The sequence below is a fragment of the Oncorhynchus tshawytscha genome, linkage group LG19 (assembly GCF_018296145.1).
Source record: "Oncorhynchus tshawytscha isolate Ot180627B linkage group LG19, Otsh_v2.0, whole genome shotgun sequence".
Taxonomy (NCBI): Eukaryota; Metazoa; Chordata; class Actinopteri; order Salmoniformes; family Salmonidae; genus Oncorhynchus; species Oncorhynchus tshawytscha.
The window spans coordinates 35,847,971-35,861,506 of record NC_056447.1 but is presented as its reverse complement, the minus strand read 5'-3'; the positions used below and the strand labels follow the sequence as shown (position 1 = coordinate 35,861,506).

At 42.1% G+C, this 13,536-nt stretch overlaps 1 pseudogene; it reads left to right on the top strand.

Moving 5' to 3' along the window:
• LOC112218965 overlaps positions 1-12,410 on the top strand; it is a 149,512-nt pseudogene extending 137,102 nt beyond the window's left edge.
• The last annotated feature ends 1,126 nt before the right edge of the window (positions 12,411-13,536 follow it).

Below are 13,536 nucleotides of genomic sequence, written 5' to 3'. Positions count from 1 at the left end.
CCCTACACCTTGACCTCTTTCTCCACTCTCACTCCAGATGAAATCCTGCGACTAATGACGTCTGGCCACCTGATAACCTGCCCACTTGACCCTATCCCGTCCTCCCTACTCCAGACCATCTCAGGAGACCTTCTCACATTCCCCACTTCCCTCATCAACTCATCCCTGACCCCTGGCTGCGTCACATCTGACTTCAAGCAGGCCAAAGTCGCTCCCCTCCTCAAGAAACCAACACTCGGCCCGGCCCCTCTGACGTCAAAAACTACAGACCAGTAACCCTTCTTTCTTTTCTTGTCATATCCTCACATGGTCTCTCCTATCATTGCTATGTGGATGACACTCAACCCCTCTTCTCCTTCCCTCCTTCTGACACACAGGTGGTGAGACGCATTTCGGCGTGCCTGGAAGATATCTCAGCTTGGATGTAGACCCATCACCTCAAGCTCAACCTTGACTAAATGGACCTGCTCTTCCTCCTGGGAAAAGCCTGCCCGCTCCAAGACCTCTCCATCACGGTTGACAACTCCATGGTGTCTCCCTCCCAAAGTGCTAAAAACCTTTCCGTGGCCCTGGACAACACCCTGTCGTTCTCTGCAAACATCAAAGCAGTGACTCGCTCCTGCAGGTTCATGGTGAACAACCTTGGTATGAACTTTCCTCACAAAGAAAGTGGCTCAGGTCCTAATCAAGGCACTTGTTATCTCCCTTCTAGACCACTGCAACTCCCTGTTGGCTGGGCTCCCTGATTGTGCCATCAAACCCCTGAAACTTATCTAGAATGCTGCAGCCCGCCTGGTGTTCAAAATTCTGAAGTTATCCCATGTCACCCAGCTCCTCGGCACATTCCAACGGCTTCCAGTCAAAGCTCAAGTCATCTTCAAAACCCTAGTGGAGCAGCATGGGGAATCGAGCACTCCATTCCGCCACCTCTAATCTCTTGGCCCTCTCATTCCTACGGGTGGGCAGCTCCCACTCAGCCCAATAAAATCTCTCTGTCCTGGCACCCAAATGGTAGAATAAGCCTTCCCATAAAGTCATGACAGCAGAGTCCCTGCCCATCTTTAAAAAACATTTAAAATACTACCTCTTTGAAGAGTATCTTAAATAACTCACATGGAGTTCTTTAAAAAAGAAGAAAATGCCATTTCTCTTTTCCATGAGCACTGACTTGATATGTACTTGATACGGATGTGATGTTTTTTGTCTCATCTAGCTACATTAAGATGAGGGCACTAATTGTAAGTATCTCTGGATAAAAGTATCTGCTAACTGACTAAAATGTAATGTAAAAATGTAAAACAAACTTACAAAGAGGGAAACACGTAGAAGGACTATCCATACCAAACTTGAAATTGTATTCCGAAGCACTAACATTTCGTCCCATCCTAAATTGGTTTAGACATGATTATTCTGCCCCCTGACTGAGTATAGAGAGATAAATATGGTGTCTCATATTGCCATGGAAGAGGTGTTATTCACTGATATATCCATTAAACATTTTAAACTAAGTTTTGGTCCTATTAATGCTCGCACAATATTCGCCGCAAAATGTAAGAACAATGTAACTGGGATTCCTCCAATATTTCACAATAATGCCTTGCGATTTGGTTGGCATCCATTTGCATCTCCCCAATGGTCCAAATGTGGAATCTGTAGCCTTACCGATATCATGGGCAGTAATGGTTTGAGAAGAATTCAACATTTGAAAGACACATACACATTACCAGGCAACACTTTTTTTTCTATATTTACAATTTAGGTCAGCTATGCTGGCCTGTAGTGTCCCTTGGGAAACAAACCATCCAATGATAGGATTTAGAAATACATTTAAGTTTGGCTAGGCGGGGTGGGGTGGGATACATAGTTTCCGGGTGAGGAAAGAGGATGCATACAGGTGGATGGGGACTGTAAGGTTGGGGTTATTTTTGTATGCATTTCTTTGATTGTTTTTGTACTTGTAACAAAAATGACAAAAGTACACTGATTCACAACATTAGCAGCCTGGTGGTCCAAAATAGCATAATTGGTGCATTTTAACACCAATAAACCCATCTGTTTAGAAATGAATTTAGTATATGTCATTCTAGCAAACCAGGCAACTAAAAGAAACTGTCTAAACAATGTTTGTGTTCCTTTATAGCTTGTTAGCTAGCTAACATTAAGTTAGCTGGCTAGCCAGTTCAAATAATGACTATATCATATAGCTGACAAAATCTTAACTTTCGCTAATTTGTAGTCATTATTACAGGAAAATAAACTCGCAACAAGACCATGGTTTACAAGTTAATGGCGAACTAATTATAGTAAATAGCTTACGGTTGTGAGTGTGACGAAATAAAAGCAGGGCATTCCACCAGAGAATTTTAGAACTTGGTCTCATTGGCCTACCGTTATATCCTAATTTGACTTTGGTGCAAGTCATGTTGTTCTTCACATTACCGTCTTTGATAAACACACACTATATCAAATAAAATCTATGTTTATTTGTCACACGCACATTTCTGCCCGAGAACTCATTTTGATTTAAAAAAATGTTTACTTCCAAATGCATTTCTGGTGAAGTAGTTATGCGTGACATATACCTAGTTTCCTGAAACAAGTCACATATACCATGCAGTTTTGATGCTTGCATCCCATAATAAAGAAGCAGAATCCAGCTGAGAAATGTGCTGTACAGTATGTAGCATGCATGTGTACATGTTGAAACACAAAGTTGAGAAGAGGGTAATGAATAAAATATGAATAATCTGCCATGTCCACTGACTGTCTGTGTTTGATGATATAAACACATACAAAAAGCTCTTAAGGTCTTTTACCATTTGAACCTCACGTTCTACATCTCAGCCTTCAAAGCAGGCTAATTACCAAATTCTGTTTGCGGATTAAGTCTAGTTACAGAGACAACATGTTGCCTTTTTTTTAAGACATACCGTATGTCATCATGATGTCCTCGATGAATGGTGCCTCCTCTGTGTGTTTCTCCACACAGACAAATCTACATGTACAGTATGTGGCTGTTGACTTCTCCCACCGATCTTCAAAGTAGAACAAACATCAAAGACAAGGGAAAGAGAGAGGGAGAGAGAGAAAGAAACACAAAGAGAGATAGAGAAAGAGAAATAAATACAGATACTTTCACTTTTCCCATTTCTGCATTGGGGAAAAAAGGGAAAAAAGCAACAGGTGTTGACTGTAAGTGTTAATGAGGGAGTGATGAAGGTATGATTGTGATTGTACTTTTAGGGTTGTAATCCTAGAATCTCTCTGATCTTGTGAAATCTGGGCTCACCTATCATTGTCACCTCGTCAATGGTTGAGAAAAGTCTTAGAGCACAGCCATTACAGACATTACATATTCCAAATAAACCACCAGCATTTTTTTCAGGTTAGCTTGTGGACTGCTTATGACTGTTAAGACAACAATTTTGCAGATAATCCACAGAAACCACTGGAGTGTCCAGGACTCCCATCAGAGACAACTGACGTGGAACATCGAAAAGAGAGGTGATTGTTTTTGCATCAACCAGAGACCTTTGAAATTCTCTCTCTTCAGATACCCATCCCCTGTCATTATCAGGCAGAGAAAATCACCACAACAGAGCACAGCACATCCACAACACAAAATTGAGATCCTTAACGTTAAGAAAGATTTTTTAAAATCTGGTTAGTTATCTCCACAATTTTTTTAAATCTGAGTGCAGCTATCACAAAATATTATTTTCCATGTTATAGCCAAACTAGACGATAAGCTATGAAGGCCTGGGGAAAGTTCTGTAATTTAAATAAAACCAGAGAGGAAGAGGCAAACTTTTTGGCTACTTTGGTGAATTTGCAAGGCATGCACGACAAGACATTGCGAGATAAAGATTACCAAGATATATGTGAACGGTTCTTTCTGCCTGCCCCCCCCCACGCTGGTTCGCCTGTTCTTTCTCTTCGCTAATGATGCGAGTGTGTGTTCAGTCTTTGGTCTGTTGCCTGTAGAATATCCTAGTCTATTCATCGATGATAGGCTTTCCTGAAGTTACAAGACATTGCAAGCCAAGAAATTGCAAAACACAGCCGTCCATTGCATGATACAACTTTTGATTGACAACAGATAGGCCTAGTGCACGGTTCTGACTTTGTCTGTCTGGTGGCCGACCTGCCTATACTGTGCCCCTTCCCTCTCTCTCCATCCCTCAAAAGCTCGCTATGGCAGCTAATCAGTCCCATCCGTTCCAAAATTACTGAATCTTAGGAGTCAATTCATAGCGGAATTGAATCTTGATATTCATAAGTGGGAATCGGTGCAAACAGTCGAGGAATCAATTATTTGCCATTAACAGTTGGAAAAAGAGAGAAAGGCAATCGACAACAGCAAAGTCCTGTATAGCAATACATTGAGAAGTTAAATGACAAGGAAATGCTAACTTTGAGAGGTAGAATTGAGGTACAGCAATTGTAGTAAAGGTGCAATGCTTAACCTTCTGAAAGGGATGCACTGTGAGACTCAAACCATTGCTGGCATCAGTGCAGCTGCATTTTGAATTCACGTGTAATTGTATGTTTGTTTTTTACGGAAAACCGATTTTAAAAATGCAGTTTAAACTTTTTTTTAAATTCTCCATTTGTAACATCCTACTTTCGAGTTCCTCCATCAGGTGTCTACTACAATGTCTCAGGACACCATCCTCTCTGTGTGGGGTGGTTAGCACCACGTCTGTGTACTGCAGCCAATCGGGCCATCTCTCTCCGTGAGCTCCATCTGTCACCCGGGCCTGCTGCTGTGTGTGTGGCCTGCGCCATGTGAGCCAGCTCTGGGCGAGGCCGCGTAGAGTAACCAGGCCAAAAGCTTGGGAGATGGGGGTGGACTGACGCCTTGGCAGGGGAGCCTCCAGTTTCATGTGGGGAGAGAGACAGCTGTCTAGGAAAGCTCCCTGTCATCCAAGGTACTTCACTTCCACAGACCACCAAATAACTTAAGCACAGCAGGGATGAGAGGCCTCTCAGAAACTGGAGGAAAGGCAGTCGCATGACTAGAATTTGAGGATTTACTGTTTTGATTTGTTATGGCTGGTCATCATTATGGCTATTACACTGTTGTATTGCAAAATTATGGTAAGATATTCACTGTGAATTGTAACATGTATAATCAATTCAACTACAACTAAACCGTTTTTTAATCTGTAGAATTGTTTTGGTATCTCCTCGGTCTTGCACTGCAGCGAGGGCAGCAGCGGTATGACTCAAGGCATCTTGCATTTGTAATTGTTGAGTTGTGAGCAGACTCCTGCTCAATCTTTTAATGCTGCTGTGCAAGGCTGTTCAGTACATGGTCCTCCTGTGTGTTGAATTACATTAAGCTCTTGCTTTCGATTTTCGGCCTTGCCCAGGGTGAACAAGAAACCACAACAGGGGGTTAAACAGGGAAACATAGACCACCCAACACATCCCCTCTTAAGATCTCCTTGTTCCACATAATGCTATACCATTCCAACTGCTACCATCTGTTAAAGATTCAACATCTGAATGGAAAATAAAATAAATAAGATGTCAGAGGTGGTATGAGGTCTCTTGTATTACCCTCTCTCTGAACTGATTCAAAAGTAAGGGATGGATGGATGGATGGAATGGAAGAAAAAGAGGGCCATACTGAGTAAAGCCAAATCATTTTCTTTGCTTTTAAAAATGTGAAAATGGTGGAAGAGTCTTTTAGTCCACAGGCCCTAAATAATCTCCTCCTAACTTCCGTTTACCTTTCTCCACTACAGCTGAGTATTAATGAGTGAATTTCCAGTGACAGTAAGAAGGTGGTTATAGGCTAAATTCCCTCTCTCGCCTTTCTACCCACACCTTTCCCCATGGTATGTTCATGAAGATAGCTCCTGGAATTACATAATACTTTTTTTGATAGGTAAAATAAACTGCATTTGGTGCAACAACAAAAAATGCTACTCATAACTGTAATGCAACACCATAACTGTTATAAGTATAAACCAATATGTCAGTCTAGGTGCATAAAACTAAAATGCCTAAAATGAGAGTTTTGACATAGTCCATGAGAGCCACGGTATCAGTTAATCTGGCTGGTATTCTAATTGGGCACAGGAAGGTTGCAGACACAGGCAGGAAACAGAAAACAAACAGATTGATTAATCCATAAGAGCAGAAAATGGTCTGGTTCCATCCTATTTAGAGCACCGCCACAGAAGGCCTATGGGAGGACTGGGAGGGAGAGAGAAATGGAGGGTAGAGAGAGAGAGGAATGGGGGGTGGGAGAGGGAGATAGAGAGGGATGGAGGGGAGAGAGAGAGGGATGGAGGGAGGGAGAGGCATGGAGGGGGGAGGGAGGGAGAGAGGGATGAAGGAAGAACTTTGCTTGTGTTGCACTTGAACTTTGCTTGCATTGTGGCGCATGAAGTGTACTGTAAGTAGAACAAGCAATTTTTTCATTCATCTGTAATCAACTGTGCCCTGAATGCTCCCGTCAATGCAACTTGAGGTGTTTAACTTCATATACACACCAAGGTAGGTCACACTTGTTACATATTCATATTATTAATGATGGAAATGCGTCTCACTTGCATCAGCTGAAAATGCTTATAGACTGTTTCTGCCATGAGACAGCACCTGCCATAGAAATCTATTACTTGTGTACACCTTGTCTTTCCATGACCCTGCCTCTCTCACACCCTCCACTAAACATTTTATCCTGTGATTCACATCAACAGCATTTCAGCTGCGTCAATGATGACAAGACACTACTTGAACATGTCTTTCTCTTGAACATTGTCTTTAGCATACAATGGCATTATTTCTGAGAGCCAAGGAGCACTAATGAATTGCTTACTCAGGTTTATGTTTTTGTCAAGACAGCAATTTGTATACAGTATTGGATGATATTAAAACTAGTCCAAACACACAGGCCTCCTCTTAACTAACACTATTTGTCATTAACGTGCCACAAATAGAAAAAAGGTCCTGAGCTTGCAGTCCTCTGATTAATTTGCCTTTAGAAGTATCCCTCAGTGTATTCCAGAGGTCATCAACCTCATTTCCCCCTAAACAAATATAAACTTAATGTTTGATGATGTATGAGACAGAAGTTCTCAAAGCCCACTTTCCAAGGTTCAGATTCTCGATACAGCATGTGTACTACCAAGTATACCTTGCATCACCTTGCCATTCCAAACAAAAAGTAGGCCTACACATTTTATTGTTGTTTTTGTGTTGTGTATGAACAATAAATGTGGGTTATAACCTGTGCAGCCTTTAGTGAGGTCACAGCGGAGGGCTATTGACTGAAGTTGTGTTGTTTTCATTTAGTGCTCAGAGGCTAATGAAATATAATTTACAAGATCAATTATTCACCACATGATCCTTCAAAACATCTCCAGGGTAAAACTACTTTAATATTTTTTTCATAAGCAAGATTAGCAAACTTAGGCATGACATGACAGCAACAAATGTTGACACTACATATCCAAGTATATCTGACCAAATTATGAAAGACAAACAGTGTAATTTTGAATTCCGTAAAGTAAGTGTGGAAGAGGTGAACAAATGATTGTTGCGGTCTAAGTCACTGCATCTCAGTGCTAGAGGCGTCACTACAGACAGGCTGTATCACAACTGGCTGTGATTGGGAGTCCCATAGGGCGGCCGGATTTGGCCATTGTAGGCCGTCATTGTAAATAAGAATTTGTTGTTAACTGATTAGCTTAGTTAAATAAAGGTTAAATAAAAACATAACAATGGCAAGCCAAATTAATGAGGATAATAGCGGATGATATTGCCACTCCTTTTTGCCATATCTCCAATTTACGCCTACTAGAAAGTGTTTGCCCTCAGGCCTGGAGGGAGGCAAATGTCATTCCCCTACCTAAGAATAGTAAAGCCCCTTTATCGGCTCAAATAGTCGACCAATCAGCCTGTTACCAACCCTTAGTAAACATTTGGAAAAAATTGTGTTTGACCAGATACAATGCTATTGACAGTTTATCCCATGTGTAACTCTGTGTTGTTGTTTTTTGTCGCACTGATTTGCTTTATCTTTATCTTTATCAACTGGCCTACCTGGTTAAATAAAAGTGAAATAAAATAATTTAAAACAAACTGACAAGAGACTTTCAGCACGCTTATAGGGAAGGACATTCAACAAGCCCAGCACATGTTGTTTGAGAGAATTTGATGATAAAAAGATTGTGGCGGCTGTTTTGTTAGACTTCAGTACGGCTTTTGACATTAACGACAATAGTCTGCTGCTGGAAGAACATACAGTATGTGCTATGGCTTTACAACCCCTGCTATATTGTGGATAGTTACCTGTCTAATGGAAGCCTATCCAACATAATCCAGGTAGATTCAGAAATTCCCCAGCCCCTTACTTCTTTCAATTTTTACTAACAACATGCCACTGGCTTTGAGTAAAGCATGTGTGTCTATGTATGCGGATGACTCAACACTATACACGTCAGCTACTACAGCTACTCAAATGACTGCAACGCTTAACAAAGAGCTGCAGTTAGTTTCAGAGTGGGTGGCAAGGAGTAAGTTCGTTCTAAATATTTCAAAAACTAAAAGCATTCTATTTGGGACAAATCATTCACTAAACCCTAAACTTCAACTATATGTTGTAATGAATAATGTGGAAATTGAGCAAGTTGAGGTGACTAAACTGCTTGGAGTAACCCTGGATTGTAAACTGTCATGGTCAAAACATGTTGATACAACAGTAGCTAAAATGGGGAGAAGTCTGTCCATAATACATCTCTGCTCTGCCTTCTTAACAACACTATCAACAAGGCAGGTCCTACAGGACCTAGTTTTGTGGCACCTGGACTACTGTTCAGTCGTGTGGTCAGGTGCCACAAAGAGGGACTTGCAATTGGCTCAAAACAGAGCAGCACGGTTGGCTCTTAGATGTATACAGAGAGCTAACATGAATCATATGCATGTCAGTTTCTCCTGGCTCAAAGCAGAGGATAGATTGACTTCATTACTACTTGTATTTGTGAGAGGTATTGACATGTTGAATGCACTGAGCTGTCTGTTTGAACTACTGGCACACAGCTCAGACGCCCATGCATACCCCACAAGGCATGCCATAAGAGGTCTCCTCACAGTCCCCAAGTCCAGAACAGACTATAGGAGGCACACTGTTCTACATAGAGCCATGACTTCATGAAACTCTATTCCACATCAAGTAACTCATGCACGCAGTAAAATGAGATAAAAAACAGATACAAATCCACATTATGGAACATGAAGCAACAAACAAATAGGCACCGACACATGCATACAAACATACAAAAACATACTCACTATACACACATGTACACATGGCTTTTGTATTGTAGGTATGTGGTAGTAGAGTAGGGGCCTGAGAGCACACACTTAAATGTGTGTGAAATCTGTTGTGAATGTATTGTAATGTTTTAAGATTGTAAAGCTGCCTTAATTTTACTGAACCCCAGGAAGAGTAGCTGCTGCCTTGGAAGCAGCAAATGGGGATTCACAATAAATACAAATACAAATGTCATAATGATTCAAAACTCGGCCATGTAATTGGGAAAGACACCCTCATACTTTTTTCAGATAGTCAAGTACAGTATGCACCATAGGTCTTAACAAACCCAAACTATAGTACACTAAATAACATAACTGGCATTAAAAGTTTTCAGTTATTATTAATATTCATTATATCACCCGTTCAGGGGACATCTTTGATCTGTGTATCACACTGAGAACTCTAACAATACACCAGCCTGGGGAGAAGCGAGTCTGTGTTTCACCTTGTTTTAAAACAAATGTCTTTCAGGTTGGGCTTTTTGATCATTGTCCTTGCAGAAGGTAACTGCTCTGGCACTGTGGGAAATCTGGGCTGTGTTCACTGCATTCCAAATGTGCATTATTGCAGAGAAGGGCTCTACTTAGACACAGAATGTACTCCTGCTGTTTGTAGTTTCTTCCTCTCTGCTGGAGTCCTTCAATTCTGGAGAGCTCGGGGTTTCCAAAGCACAGGAGGTATTGTACCACTTATTGGCCATGAGCAAGCACACCATTCATAGCAGTATGATAACACTACTGTATACTAAACCTGCTTATTAACCATAGATCTCAAATCCTCAATGTAATTAGAAGATCAATTAAACATTACTTAAAGAAACGTTTAGATGAGCTCAGGGTGAGGATCTCCTTACAGAGTGACATCAGGTACTTAATTATTTATTTATTTTACCTTTATTTATACAGGTTTTTCTCATTGAGATAACATATATTTTTCAAGAGAGAAAACCAGTCAGTATCTGATGTGATGACCATTTGCCTCATGTAGCGTGACACATATCCTTCGTATAGAGTTGATCAGGCTGTTGATTGTAGCCTGTGGAATGTTGTCCCACTCCTCTCAATGGCTGTGCGAAGTTACTGGATATTGGCAGGAACTTGAACACGCTGTCATACACATCGATGCAGAGCATCCCAAACGTGTTCAATGGGTGACATGTTTGGTGAGTATGAATGTCTTGGAAAAACTTGGACATTTTCAGCTTCCAGAAATTGTTTAGAGATTTTTGCGAAATGGGGCTGTGCATTACCATGCTGAAACTTGAGGTGATGGCGGCGGATGAATGGCACGAGAATGGGCCTCAGGATCTCGTCATGGTGTCTCTGTACATTCAAATTGCCACTGATAACTTGCAATTGGGTTTGTTGTCCATAGCTAATGCTTGCCCATACCATAACCTCACCACAATCATGGAGCACAATGTTGACATCAGCAAACCGCTTGCCAACACAAAGCCATACACGTGGTCTGCGGTTGTGAGGCCAGTTGGGTGTACTGCCAAATTCTCTACATTGACTTTGGAAGCGGCTTATGTTGGGAAAATGTACAATAAATTCTCTGGCAACAGCTCTGGTGGACATTCCTGCGGTCAGTATGCAAATTGCACACTCCCTCAAAACAGAGACATCTGTGGAAATTGTGTTGTGACAAAACTGCACATTTTACAGTGGCCTTTTATTGTCCCACGTACACGGTGCACCTGTGTAATGATTATGCTATTTATTCAGCTTCTTGATATACCACACCTGTCAGATGGTAAAGGAGAAATAATCACTAACAGGGATGTAAAAAAATTGTGCACATTTAAGAGAAATACGTTTTTTGTGAGTATGGAAAATTTGGTGTATCTTTTACTTCAGCTCATGAAACATGGGAACAACACTTTCCATGTTGCATTTATATTTTTCTTCAGTGTATAATCACCCCCAAGCCGACACCTCAATGACTCTCAAGGAACTAAACTGGACTATGTGCACACTGGAAACCGCACGTTCTGCTACTCTGTCACGACTTCCGCCGAAGTTGGCTCCCCTGCCTGTTCGGGCGGTGCTCGGCGGTCGTCGTCACCGTCCTACTAGCCACTACCGATCCCTTTTTCATTTGTCTGTTGGTTTTGTCTTATTAGTTTCACCTGTGTGTATTTTAGTTTAATTAGCGTCCTTATATTTAGTAGGTTGTCCCGCCCTTGTTTTGTGCGGGATTGTTTTTGTATTCCTGTTATTTGGTGGTGTTCATGAGTTTTATTCTCCGGACTATTTTGGTCCTGCGTTGGATTATTCACCCTGTGTGTTGGGTTGACCGTTGTTTTGTGCGCCGGAGAATAAACTGTCTAATAACTGAAACCTGCTCTCTGCGCCTGATTCCACCCACCTTAGTAATTTGTGACATACTCTCCCTTCTGGGATGGCTATAAGGTTTCTCCCTTTGGCAAATCAGACCACGCCTCAGTTCTGCTCCTCCCCACTGTTTAAGCAAAAACTTAAACAGGAACAGCCATGGTAAGGATTGTTCAACGTAGTCTGACCAATCGGAATCTATGCTTTGAGACCTTTTTGATAACTCGGATTGGCAAATGTTCCAGGTCGCCTATGAGAATAGTATCGACGTATACACTGAATCGGAGACTGGGCTCATCAGGAAGTGCATATAGGATGTTGTTCCCACTATGACAATTAAAACTTATCCAAATCAAAAACTGTGGATAGATGGCAGCATTCACACAAACTGAAAGCAAGACCCACCACATTTAACCACGGCAAGTTGACTGGGAACAGGGACGATTACATACAGACCAGCAAGAACTCTGTCAGGCAATCAACGAGTCAACATGACAGTGCAGGGACAAAGTGGAGTTTCAATTCAATGGCTCAGACATGAGATGTACTGTTTGTGGCAGGGACTCCAGACAATCACAGATTATGAAGGGAAAGCCAGCAACATCATGGATGCTGATGACTTGCTCCTGGACAAGCTAAACACCTTCTTCTCCTACTTTGAGGAAAACAATATCGAGCTGCAGACATGGCCCCCAGACGGTCACGAGGACTGTGTCCTCTCGTTCTCCGTGGCCGACGAGTAAGTCATTTCAGCATGTTAAACCTTGCAATGCTGCCTGCCAATTCGATGTCATGACTGGCCTGTTCGGGTCAGGTTACCGTGGACCACACTCCTACAAGAGACATCACTCACACCCGGCTGAGGGGGAGTGATCGAGAGGTATGAAGGTGGGGGGGTTTTATGACACCTCACGCCCATTGTAAATCTTAAGGCAGCAGACAATATCCCTTTTGTCCTCTCACTGTGGAGGAATGGAATGTTTGATGGGCCTATGGAGAACCTACCTCAGAACAGTAACATGCAATAAATGGACTTTGGGACAATATGTTTCATCAACCAAAATGGTAGTAATGACGATAGATAGAATATGAAAATGGATGTCGTATTTGTTATGTTATTAAAAGTTAAATGATGACATTATTACGAAAACATTGTAACTTGAAGTTTTCACAATATGTACCTGATGTTTGCATAATGTACTTTGTGTGGCAGCCATATTCTTTGAGTTTGTCGTGGGTGATTGTCCTTAGTGTCTTTGTTCCTGTCGCTGTGTTAGTTGACACAAGTATAGGCTGTTTCGGTTTTCGTTACGTTTATTGTTTTGGAGTGTTTTGTGTATATTCGTGTTACGTTTGTTTTATTAAACATGGATCGCAATCTACACACTGCATTTTGGTCCGACTCTCCTTCACACCTAGAAAACCGTTACAGAATCACCCACCACAACCGGACCAAGCAGCGTGTCAACAGGCAGGAGCCGCAGGAGAGGCAACAGAGGCAGCAGCAACAGGAGCAGCAGCAACTACAGTGGGAGAGACTGCACTACTTGGAGAAATGGACTTGGGAGGAGATTCTAGACGGGAAAGGACCCTGGGATCAGCCTGGAGATTATTGTCGCCCCAAAGCCGAGCTGGAGGCAGCAAAAGCAGAGAGGCGGCATTATGAGGAGCTAGCACGGCAGAGCGGATGAAAGCCTGTGAGTCAGCCCCAAAATGTCTTGGGGGCTCAGGGAGAGTGTGGCAGAGTCAGGAGTCAGACCTGAGCCAACTCTCCCTGTTGATCGTGAGGAGCCAAGGAGGAGACCAGAATCAGAGCCGGTGTTGGAGGTGAGCGAAACAGAGACTGTGAAGGAGTTAATGGGGAAATTG